Source organism: Nycticebus coucang, chromosome 9, assembly GCF_027406575.1.
Source record: "Nycticebus coucang isolate mNycCou1 chromosome 9, mNycCou1.pri, whole genome shotgun sequence".
Lineage (NCBI taxonomy): Eukaryota > Metazoa > Chordata > Mammalia > Primates > Lorisidae > Nycticebus > Nycticebus coucang.
This window is the reverse complement of record NC_069788.1, coordinates 122419075-122429251: the sequence shown is the minus strand read 5'-3', so window position 1 is coordinate 122429251 and position 10177 is coordinate 122419075. Positions and strand designations below refer to the sequence as shown.

General features: G+C 42.3%; 1 non-coding gene across 1 annotated transcript; it reads right to left on the bottom strand.

The window, feature by feature from the left end:
- Nucleotides 1-9539: 9539 nt before the first annotated feature.
- On the bottom strand, nucleotides 9540-9688 carry LOC128594962 (U12 minor spliceosomal RNA). The gene has a single exon (XR_008382667.1). It is a non-coding gene; the product is annotated as a U12 minor spliceosomal RNA (small nuclear RNA).
- Nucleotides 9689-10177: the final 489 nt, after the last annotated feature.

Below are 10177 nucleotides of genomic sequence, written 5' to 3'. Positions count from 1 at the left end.
CCAGCCATCCAGGGTGTGGTGGTGACATTTGTGACAGGCCTCAAAACACCAACAAAAATCCATCAAGGAGACAGAAGATGGGAGATTGGCCCTGGCACAAGGAACAGCATCAACATGGCTCAGAATTGAGAACAAACACCCTACCCTGAGTTTGAAGGGTTAACTCAAACATGGATACATCAGCAGCTAAAGTAACTGTGACTTGATTGTGAAGAACCTTAAATATCCTGCTAAGAGCTTTTGACTTTATCTCAAAGGCATTGGGGAATCATGAAGAATAGGACATGTGATCAGATTTCTTTCAGAAAAGTCACTCAGGTGGCAGTGCAGAGTAGAATAGAGGGAGGATGGAAAGGAGAGGGCGCTCACAGGAGATTATTTTGATAGTCCATGGGAGGAACAGTGAGAGCCTGTGACAGTGGGAACAGGGAAGAAGGACACATTTGAGAGATAGCCTAGAGACGGAATCAGTACAGCCCGTGTCTTCCTGTATTCATCACTCAATAAACATTTATTTAGTGCCCACTATGCACCATCCAGTGTAAACCTGGCACCACATGAAGAGAATACAGGCCCTGCTGAAGGGCTGAGGGGGAGTGGCCAGAGTGGGAAGAGGGAAGTGGTGCCAGTTTGGCTGGACTTCCTGAAAGAGGTGAGGTCTGACCCAGGTTTCCAAGGAAGGAAAAGAGACATGAATTTGTAGAAAAAGGAAGGGGGACATTTTGTAGAAAAAGGAAGCCTGGCCATAAAAGGAGAGAGTGAGGAGATAGCCAGCAGGTGTACTTGGCTAGCAAAGAGAATCTTTTGCCAATACTAAAACAGAGAGATAGGAGGGTAGAAAGACTGAACAGAAATATCTAAATTTGCTGTGATAAGCCACAGGGAGCCACTGTGGGGTTTTAGAAGGAGATGGGTTGTGTAGTACAATACAAAAAGACACTGAATTAATGCTTGAAGAGCTGGGTTATGCCGCTATCCAACTGGGTCAACATTTGAGTCACTTAATGTCTCCCAGGGAAGGCAAATCCCTATCCAGAGTAAGTGTCTATCCCAATGAAGACAAAAGGCTGCCCCCCTCCCATGATGGAAGCAATCCAGCATAATCAACAGATATGTGTAATTTGGATGGGAGCAAAATGTGTATTAGAGATGTGTATTAGTCAGTGTTCTCCAGAGAGACAGAACCAGCAGGATATGTGGAAGGGGGAATTGGCTCACATAATCATAAAAGCAGAGAGGCCGTCTGTGAGCTGGAGAACCAGAGAAACCCATAGGTTGGCTCAGTTCATGTTCAAACCAGGGAAGCTGACAGTGCAGCCCTAGTCAGGCTGAAAGCTGCTGGGGGCTGCTGGTGCAAGTTCCAGAGTCCAAAAGCTGAAGAACCTGGAGTTGGATGTCCAAAGGCAAAAAGAGAGACTGTATCTGCTCTGAAAGGGAGAGAAACAGAGAACCAGTCCCCCCTTTTAGGCACATTTGTTTCAGCTTATGCCCTGGCTGATAGGATGGTGCCCACCCAAATTGTAGGCAGATCATCCTTTCAGTCCACTGATTCAATGCCAATCTCCTTTGGAAACACTTTCCCAGACATATTCAGAAACAATGCTTCACCAGCCATCTAGGCGTCCCTTAATCTAGTCAAACTGACACCTAAAATTAATCACAAGTCCACCCCTGTCACCTTGGCACACATATGCATCTCCTTAAATGCATCTCCTTAATATACAAATAAAGACAACAACAAGGTCATAATTCCACCTAACATGATACAGCTATCCATTGTACAGCCAAAAACACACTAATCCCATTCCCAGAAGAGGCAGTGAAGTTCTTGAGTGATAATTTACTCTTCTCCTGATATCCCATAACTTAAATATTTCATGTAAAATTAACAATACTTGAATATTGATCTGAAGTCAACAAATCTTATATTACATGATAAAAGAACAACAAATATTAATATATTTGTATATACACACAAGTGTACTTTTTTTTCTTTTTTTTTTTGAGACAGAGTCTCACTTTGTCACCCCCGGTAGAGTGCTATGGTGTCGTAGCTCACAGCAACTTCAGACTCTTGGGCCCAAGTGATTCTATTGCCTCAGCTTCCCAAATAGCTGAGACTATAGGCACCTTCCATAACACCCGGCTGTTTTTTTGAGACAAAGTGTCTCTCTAGCTCAGGCTGGTCTTGAACTCGTGAGCTTAGGGAATCCACCCACCTTGCACACTTAATAAATTAGGAAGAAAATACAACTATTGTAGTCCTTGCTTCTTTAACTGGTCAGGTACTTATAACTACCCTCTTGTACTACCTGTTCTGTATTTCCTTTGTTTTCAGCAAACACCTCAGTTGGTCATAGTTCTTAGCCTGGTGGTGCTACCATTTTTTTTTTTTATTAAATCATAGCTGTGTACATTGATATAATCATGGGGCATCATTCACTAGCTTCACAGACCATTAACCAAGTTTCACATATACCCTTGTAAGATGCACCGCTGGTGTAATCCCACCAATCCCCTTCCCTCTACCCACTTCCCACCTCCCTCCCCACCCTTTCCCCCTTCCCCCTATTCTTAGGTTGTAACTGGGTTATAGCTTTCATGTGAAAACCCTAAATTAGTTTCATAGTAGGGCTGAGTACATTGGGTACTTTCTCTTCCATTCTTGAGATACTTTACTAAGAAGAATATGTTCCAGCTCCATCCATGTAAACAAGAAAGAGGTAAAGTCTCCATCTTTCTTTAAGGCCGCATAATATTCCATGGTGTACATATACCACAATTTATTAATCCATTCATGGATCAATGGGCACCTGGGCTTCTTCCATGACTTAGCAATTATGAATTGGGCTGCAATAAACATTCTGGTACAAATATCTTTGTTATGACGTGATTTTTGGTCTTCTGGGTATATGCGCAGTAGAGGAATTACAGGATTGAATGGCAGATCTATTTTTAGATCTCTAAGTGTTCTCCATATCTCTTTCCAAAAGGAATGTATTAATTTGCATTCCCACCAGCAGTGCAAAAGTGTTCCCTTTTCTCCACATCCGCACCAACATCTCTGGTCTTGGGATTTTGTGATATAGGCTAGTCTCACTGGAGTTAGATGGTATCTCAAAGTAGTTTTGATTTGCATTTCTCTGATGATTAAAGATGATGAGCATTTTTTCATATGTCTGAAGGCCACACGCCTGTCTTCTTCAGAGAAGTTTCTCTTCAAATCCCTTGCCCAGCCTGTGATGGGATCCCTTGTTCTATTCTTGCTAATGCGTTTGAGTTCTCTGTGGATTCTGGTTATTAAACCTTTGTCGGAGACATAACCTGCAAATATCTTCTCCCATTCTGAGGGCTGTTTGCTTGCTTTACTTACTGTGTTCTTGGCTGTGCAGAAGCTTTTTAGTTTGATCAAGTCCCAGTAGTGTATTTTTGAAGCTGCTTCAATTGCTGGGGGGTCCTTCTCATAAAATACTCGCCCATCCCAATTTCTTCAAGGGTTTTCCCTGCACTCTCCTCTAGTATTTTTATAGTTTCATGTCTTAAGTTTAAATCTTTGATCCAGTGAGAGTCTATCTTAGTTAATGGTGAAAGGTGTGGGTCCACTTTCAGTCTTTTACAGGTTGCCAGCCAGTTCACCCAGCACCATTTGTTAAATAGGGAATCTTTTCCCCACTGAATGTTTTTAATTGGCTTGTCAAAGATTAAATAACGGTAAGTAGCTGGATTCATCTCTTGATTCTCTATTCTATTCCAGACATCTACCTCTCTGTTTTTGTGCCCATACCATGCTGTTTTGATCACTATTGATTTGTAGTATAGTCTGAGGTCTGGTAGCGTAATTCCTCCTGCTTTCTTTTTATTTCTGAGTAATGTCTTGGCTATTCGAGGTTTTTTCTGATTCCATATAAAACGAAGTATTGTTTTTTTCCAGATCTTTAAAGTATGACAGTGGAGCTTTAATAGGGATTGCATTGAAATTATATATTGCTTTGGGTAGTATAGACATTTTAACTATGTTGATTCTTCCCAGCCATGAGCATGGTATGTTTTTTCATGTGTTAATATTTTCAGCTATTTCTTTTCTTAGAGTTTCATAGTTCTCTTTATAGAGATCTTTCACGTCCTTTGTTAGATAAATTCCCAAGTATTTCATCTTCTTTGGCACTACTGTGAATGGGATAGAGTCCTTAACTGTTTTTTCAACTTGACTGTTGTTGGTATAAATAAAGGCTACCGATTTATGAATGTTGATTTTGTAACCTGAGACGCTGCTGTATTCCTTGATCACTTCTAAGAGTTTTGTAGTAAAGTCCCTAGTGTTTTCCAGATATACTATCATATCATCCGTGAAGAGTGAAAGTTTGATCTCTTCTGACCCTATATGGATACCCTTGATCTCCTTTTCTTCCCTAATTGCAGTGGCTAAAACTTCCATTACAATGTTAAAAAGCAATGGAGACAATGGACAGCCTTGTCTGGTTCCTGATCTGAGTGGAAATGATTCCAATTTAACTCCGTTCAATATGATATTGGCTGTGGGTTTGCTGTAGACGGTCTGTATCAGTTTAAGAAATGTCCCTTCTATACCGATTTTCTTAAGTGTTCTGATCATGATGGGATGCTGGATATTATCAAAAGCTTTTTCTGCATTGATTGAGAGAATCATATGGTCTTTGTTTTTTAATTTGTTTATGTGCTAGATTACATTTATAGATTTACGTATATTGAACCAGCCTTGAGATCCTGGGATAAAACCAACTTGGTCATGATGTATAATTTGTTTGATGTGTTGCTGGATTCTGTTTGTTAGGATCTTGTTGAATATTTTTGCATCTATATTCATTAGTGATATCAGTCTATAATTTTCTTTTCTTGTTGGGTCTTTCCCTGGTTTGGGGATCAGGGTGATGTTTGCTTCATAGAACATGTTGGGTAGTCTTCCTTCTTTTTCTACCTTTTGGAACAGGTAAAGTAATATAGGTACTAATTCCTCTTTAAAGGTTTGGTAGAATTCTGACGTGAAACCATCTGGTCCTGGGCTTTTCTTTTTAGGGAGGTTTTGTATGGTTGATTCTATTTCCGAACTTGATATGGGCCTGTTCAACATTTCCAGTTGATTCTGGCTAAGTCTTGGAAGGTGACGTGCTTCCAAGTATTGGTCAATTTCCTTCAGATTTTCATATTTCTGAGAATAAAGTTTCTTGTAATATTCATTAAGGATTTTTTGGATTTCTGAGGAGTCTGTTGTTATTTCGTCTTTGTTGTTTCTGATTGATGAGATTAGAGATTTTACTCTTTTTTTCCTGATTAGGTTGGCCAAAGGTTTATCTATTTTACTGACCTTTTCGAAAAACCAGCTTTTTGATTTATTGCTCTGTTGTATTATTCTTTTGTTTTCAATTTCATTTAATTCTGCTCTAATTTTGGTTATTTCTTTTCTTCTACTGGGTTTGGGGTTGGAATATTCTTCCTTTTCCAGTTGCTTGAGATGTCCCATTAAGTTGTTAACTTTCTCTCTTTCCGTTCTCTTGAGGAAGGCTTGCAGTGCTATAAATTTCCCTCTTAGACTGCCTTTGCGGTGTCCCAGAGGTTCTGATAGTTTGTGTCTTCATTGTTGTTTTGTTCCAAAAAATTGGCGATTTCTTTCTTAATCTCATCTCTGACCCAGCTATCATTCAGCATAAGGTTATTTAACTTCCATGTTTTTGTATGAGTATGCAGATTCCTGTTGTTACTCAGCTCAAGTTTTATTCCATGGTGGTCCGAGAAGATGCATAGAATAATTTCTATTCCTTTAATTTACTGAGGTTAGACTTGTGACCTAAGATGTGATCGATTTTGGAGTAAGTTCCATGGGCTGATGAAAAGTATGTGTATTCAGTTTTGTTGGGATGAAATGTTCTGTAGATGTCTGCTAAATCCAAATGTTGGATGGTTAGGTTTAAATCTAAGATTTCTTTGCTCAGGTTCTTGTTGGAGGATCGATCCAACACTGCCAAAGGAGTGTTGAAATCTCCGACGATTATGGAGCTGGAGGAAATCAAGTTGCTCATGTGTGTTAGAGTTTCTCTTATAAATTGAGGTGCATTCTAGTTGGGTGCATAGATATTAATAATTGAGATCTCATCATAGTGAGTATTGCCCTTAACAAATATGAAGTGACCGTTCTTGTCCTTCCTTACTTTTGTTGGTTTAAAGCCTATTGTATCTGCAAATAAAATTGCAACACCTGCTTTTTTCTGATTACCATTTGCCTGAAATATGGATGACCATCCTTTCACCCTGAGTCTGTATTTGTCTTTTAGGTTAAGATGTGACTCTTGTATGCAACAGATATCTGGCCTGAGTTTTTGTATCCAGTCAGCTAACCTATGCCTCTTTAGAGGACAGTTTAAGCTGTTCACATTAATGGAGAATATTGATAAGTGTGGTGAAGTTTTGGGTATCGAGTTTTTCAAAAGTCCAGTGGCCATTTTTAATCCTTTCGCCAGTGTGGAAATTGGAGTTTGATCCAAAGTTTCTGAGTGAGTTTACTTTTGTGGTATAGGATTGGGTTGGTCATTATGGAGGATAGGTCTGAGAATATCCTGAAGAGCTGGTTTGGTTATGGCAAATTTCTTCAACATATGAATGTCATTAAAGTATTTAATTTCTCCATCATAAATGAAACTCAGTTTAGCTGGATACAAGATCCGGGGTTGAAAGTTATTTTGCTTTAGAAGAAAAGTCGGTGACCACCCTCTTCTGGCTTGAAAAGTTTCAGCAGAGAGATCTGCAGTCATTCTAATATTCTTGCCTTTGAGGGTAATGGTTTTCTTTCTCCTGGCAGCTTTGAGGATTTTCTCCTTCATATTAACTTTGGTGAAGTTAATTATGATATGCCTTGGGGATGTCTTATTGGGGTTGAGTCATGCTGGGGTTCGGAAGATGTCCGTTATCTGAATTTCAGAATCTCTAGGCATGTCTGGAAAATTCTCTTTCATAATTTCATGCAGAAGGGCCTCTGTGCCCAGTGAGGCCACTTCATCTGTTTTTGGAACTCCTATGATTCAGATATTCGCCTTCTTCGAATTATCCCAGAACTCTCTGAGTGAGTGATCCGTTTTTGCTCTCCATTTCTCTTCCTCTTTGAGAGTTTGGGAGCGTTCAAAGGCTTTATCTTCGATGTCAGAAATCCTTTCTTCTGCTTGGTCCATTCTGTTACTGAGGGATTCTACTGTATTTTTCATATCTTTGAGGGCTGCAAATTCTTGCTTCAGTGTGTCTAAGTCTTTGGTGGTTTTGTCTTTAAATTCGTTAAATTCTTAAGACAACTTCTGAATTTCTCCTTGAATTCCTAATTCCACTTTGTTAATCTTGTCTGCAATCCAAATTCTGAATTCAATTTCTGACATCTCAGCCAGTTGTTTATGAATGGGATCTTCAATTGCATCTGCCATATCTTTCCTTGGGGGGGGGGTTGATCTATTCTGGTTATTCATGTTACCAGAGTTTTTCCACTGATTCCGCCCCATGGTTGTTTTACTCCCTCTGATTTTTTCCCCTGGGGCTTTGTCGAGGACCCGTACATTGTTGTGGCCTGAGAAACTAGGGCCCTGTCTGGTGTGGTGGGGCTAAATGGTTCTGCCTTGTTTTCTGCTGCTTTCTGTTCCACCCTAGTGAAACAGATACTTTGGATTGAAGTCTCAGCTGTGGAGAAATATCAGCAATTAAGTCACCCCGCCCCCCCACCGGCAAACAATTGGAAAAGAAAAATCAAACCTTCCTACCACCGTGCTTCTAGGGCACCACCTGATTTGTCCTCAGGTGATTAGTTCTGTTCAAAAATGTCCAAATCAATTGTCTCAGTCTGCACCTGTCTCGGGTGAGAGAGTTTAAGAGGTCTCTGGGAACTGGATCACAGAGGTCTGGTGACTACTCTGGTGTGGCTTGCTCCAGTGCTGCGTGGAGTCAGGAGAAGCCACCCAGCCTATAAATCAGTCTGGGAAGGTTGCTGCCTCCTTCCCCACCTTGCACCACTTTACACCCAGTCACTGATAGCCCTGCAGTTGGCTGACCCAGTTGCCTGTAGTGAATCGGTACTCCAGGAGTTTGTACCTGCCTGAATCACAAGGAAGTCTGCCAGGCCACTGCACTCTGCCTCTCTCCAGCAAGAGGAGGTGAGGCCTGACAACCTCGGGAGCTAGATGAAGGTTGAGGGGTTTTCACTCAGTCTCGCCCCTGATTAATGTTACTGACAGAACAGAACAGAACAACTCTGCATTTCCCCTGCAGAAGAGAAGCTGAATTGAGTTCCAAATCAGCTTGTCTTTGCTCTTATATTGTCTATAGGCTGACGATCCCCTGAGGGCCAGGTGCGTCTTAGGTTTAGTAAAGCGGACCTCTGGGTCAGCCCCACCCTGGGAGTTTCCCTGGTTTGCCAGTTTGTGTTGCCTCAGGCAAACTCAGAGTCTCTGGTTGTCCAGGGAGACAGAGGGTGTGGCTTCAGAATATTCTGTAGTGAGCCATGTTGCTAGCAAAAGAGTGCTGCTGCCTTATGGCTCAGGCAACCGTTGCTCCGTTGTAGCTCCCCTCCGGCCAATCGTCCTCTCTCCGCTCCGTACCCCAGAGTCTGCACCCCTCGAGCAATCGCCCAAGAGTCTGGACCCCTGGGGGACAGGCCTCCAGACCTTGGAGCGAGAGCAGAGGGGAGCGTGGGGAGCACTGGAAGCCTGGGGTTGCGGGCAGAGAACACACACAGCCTTACACAGTTTCATGCCTGACTGTATTATCACCAAAAGACGGCTGTCGCACTGTGCCTCAGGGAGCTGCCACTCTGGTGCAGTCCCCTCTCCGCTGACCAACCGGGACTGGCCTCCGGACCCCAGTGTGAGTGAAGGAGAGTGCTGGGAGCTCAGAATTCCAGGTAGAGACCATATACAGTTTATACAGTTTTATGCCTGGCAGAAGGATGCCGTGGCACCCCAGTAGGGGAGTTAGGTCCAGTTTTTAGAGGGTCTCTCCCATGGAGTGTAGTGGGAGGACCTTTGAACTCTGCCTGGTTGTTTGTGGGGCACTCTGAGCCGTTCTCATGGGGGAGGGGACTCCCGTCCGCTTGGTGATGGATTTTGTACCTTCTGTTTGTATCCTTGTGGTCGCAGCTCGCCTCAGCGGGGTTGACGTGCGTTCTACAACCTTCTCTCTTAGTGCAGCTCAAATCCACCAGGTTACTTGCTGAATTTTTGTCCTTTAACTCTCCTTCTGAACAGGAGCCTCTGTGGAAAGCTGGCTTCAGTCAGCCATCTTGTCTCCTCCCCCTGGTGTTACCATTTTTGAAGGGTCTAAGCCATTCGTAGTCTTGTCTGGATTGGGTGGTTGAAGTTTTCCACTGACTTTAAGCATAGAGCATGGTAATACTAAGAGACACCTGAAGGGATTGCCTTTATTCTAGACACACTTTCCTTACCTCCACTGTGAAGTAGCAGTCCAATTTCTCCTTTGTAGTTCAGATCAATCCCTCTAGTTAGTGCTGTAACAGCCTTGTTATTTTTTAAAGGGGTTGGGCAGATTGCGGCACCCAGGCATCCCGCAAAGTAGGTGGGTCACCTTTGGGTGACCTTTACCCACTCAAAAATTTGTCTCACATAAGCAGTGAGGATTTGGGCATCAGCCCAAATCGTTATTTTCCTTACTCATAAGTTTAGGGCATTGTAACAGTCTTCTTAGCCTGTTGACTCAGAGACATGAGGAGTCCAAAGTGGCTGGGTGGCAGTCTTAACCTTCAGTTCAATGGAATCATTGTTGTATCTCCTGGTAGAAGCATTCTTCTCTCTGGGACTAAGACCTCTAACTCAGAAGAACATACTATTGCAGGAACAGGAGATAAAATTTTTATTACTGGGTCACTAGAGGTAATAGTAAGTGGTGCCACTCCCATTTGTACCTCTGGATCCCCGAACAAATGAATCCTGGCCATGGGAGAACCACATTGGACACTGATCCAGAACATATCTCTGGAGAACCTTGCTGGAGTCCTATAAAATAGGTTCACTTAGCTTGTGCTGTAACTGTGACTTCAAAAGGCCATTCTCTCTATCAAGCTACTTTAGGATGATGGGGAATATGGTAAGACCAGTGAATTCCATGAGTATGAGCCCATTGCCACATTTCTTTGGCTATGAAGTGAATTCCTTGGTCA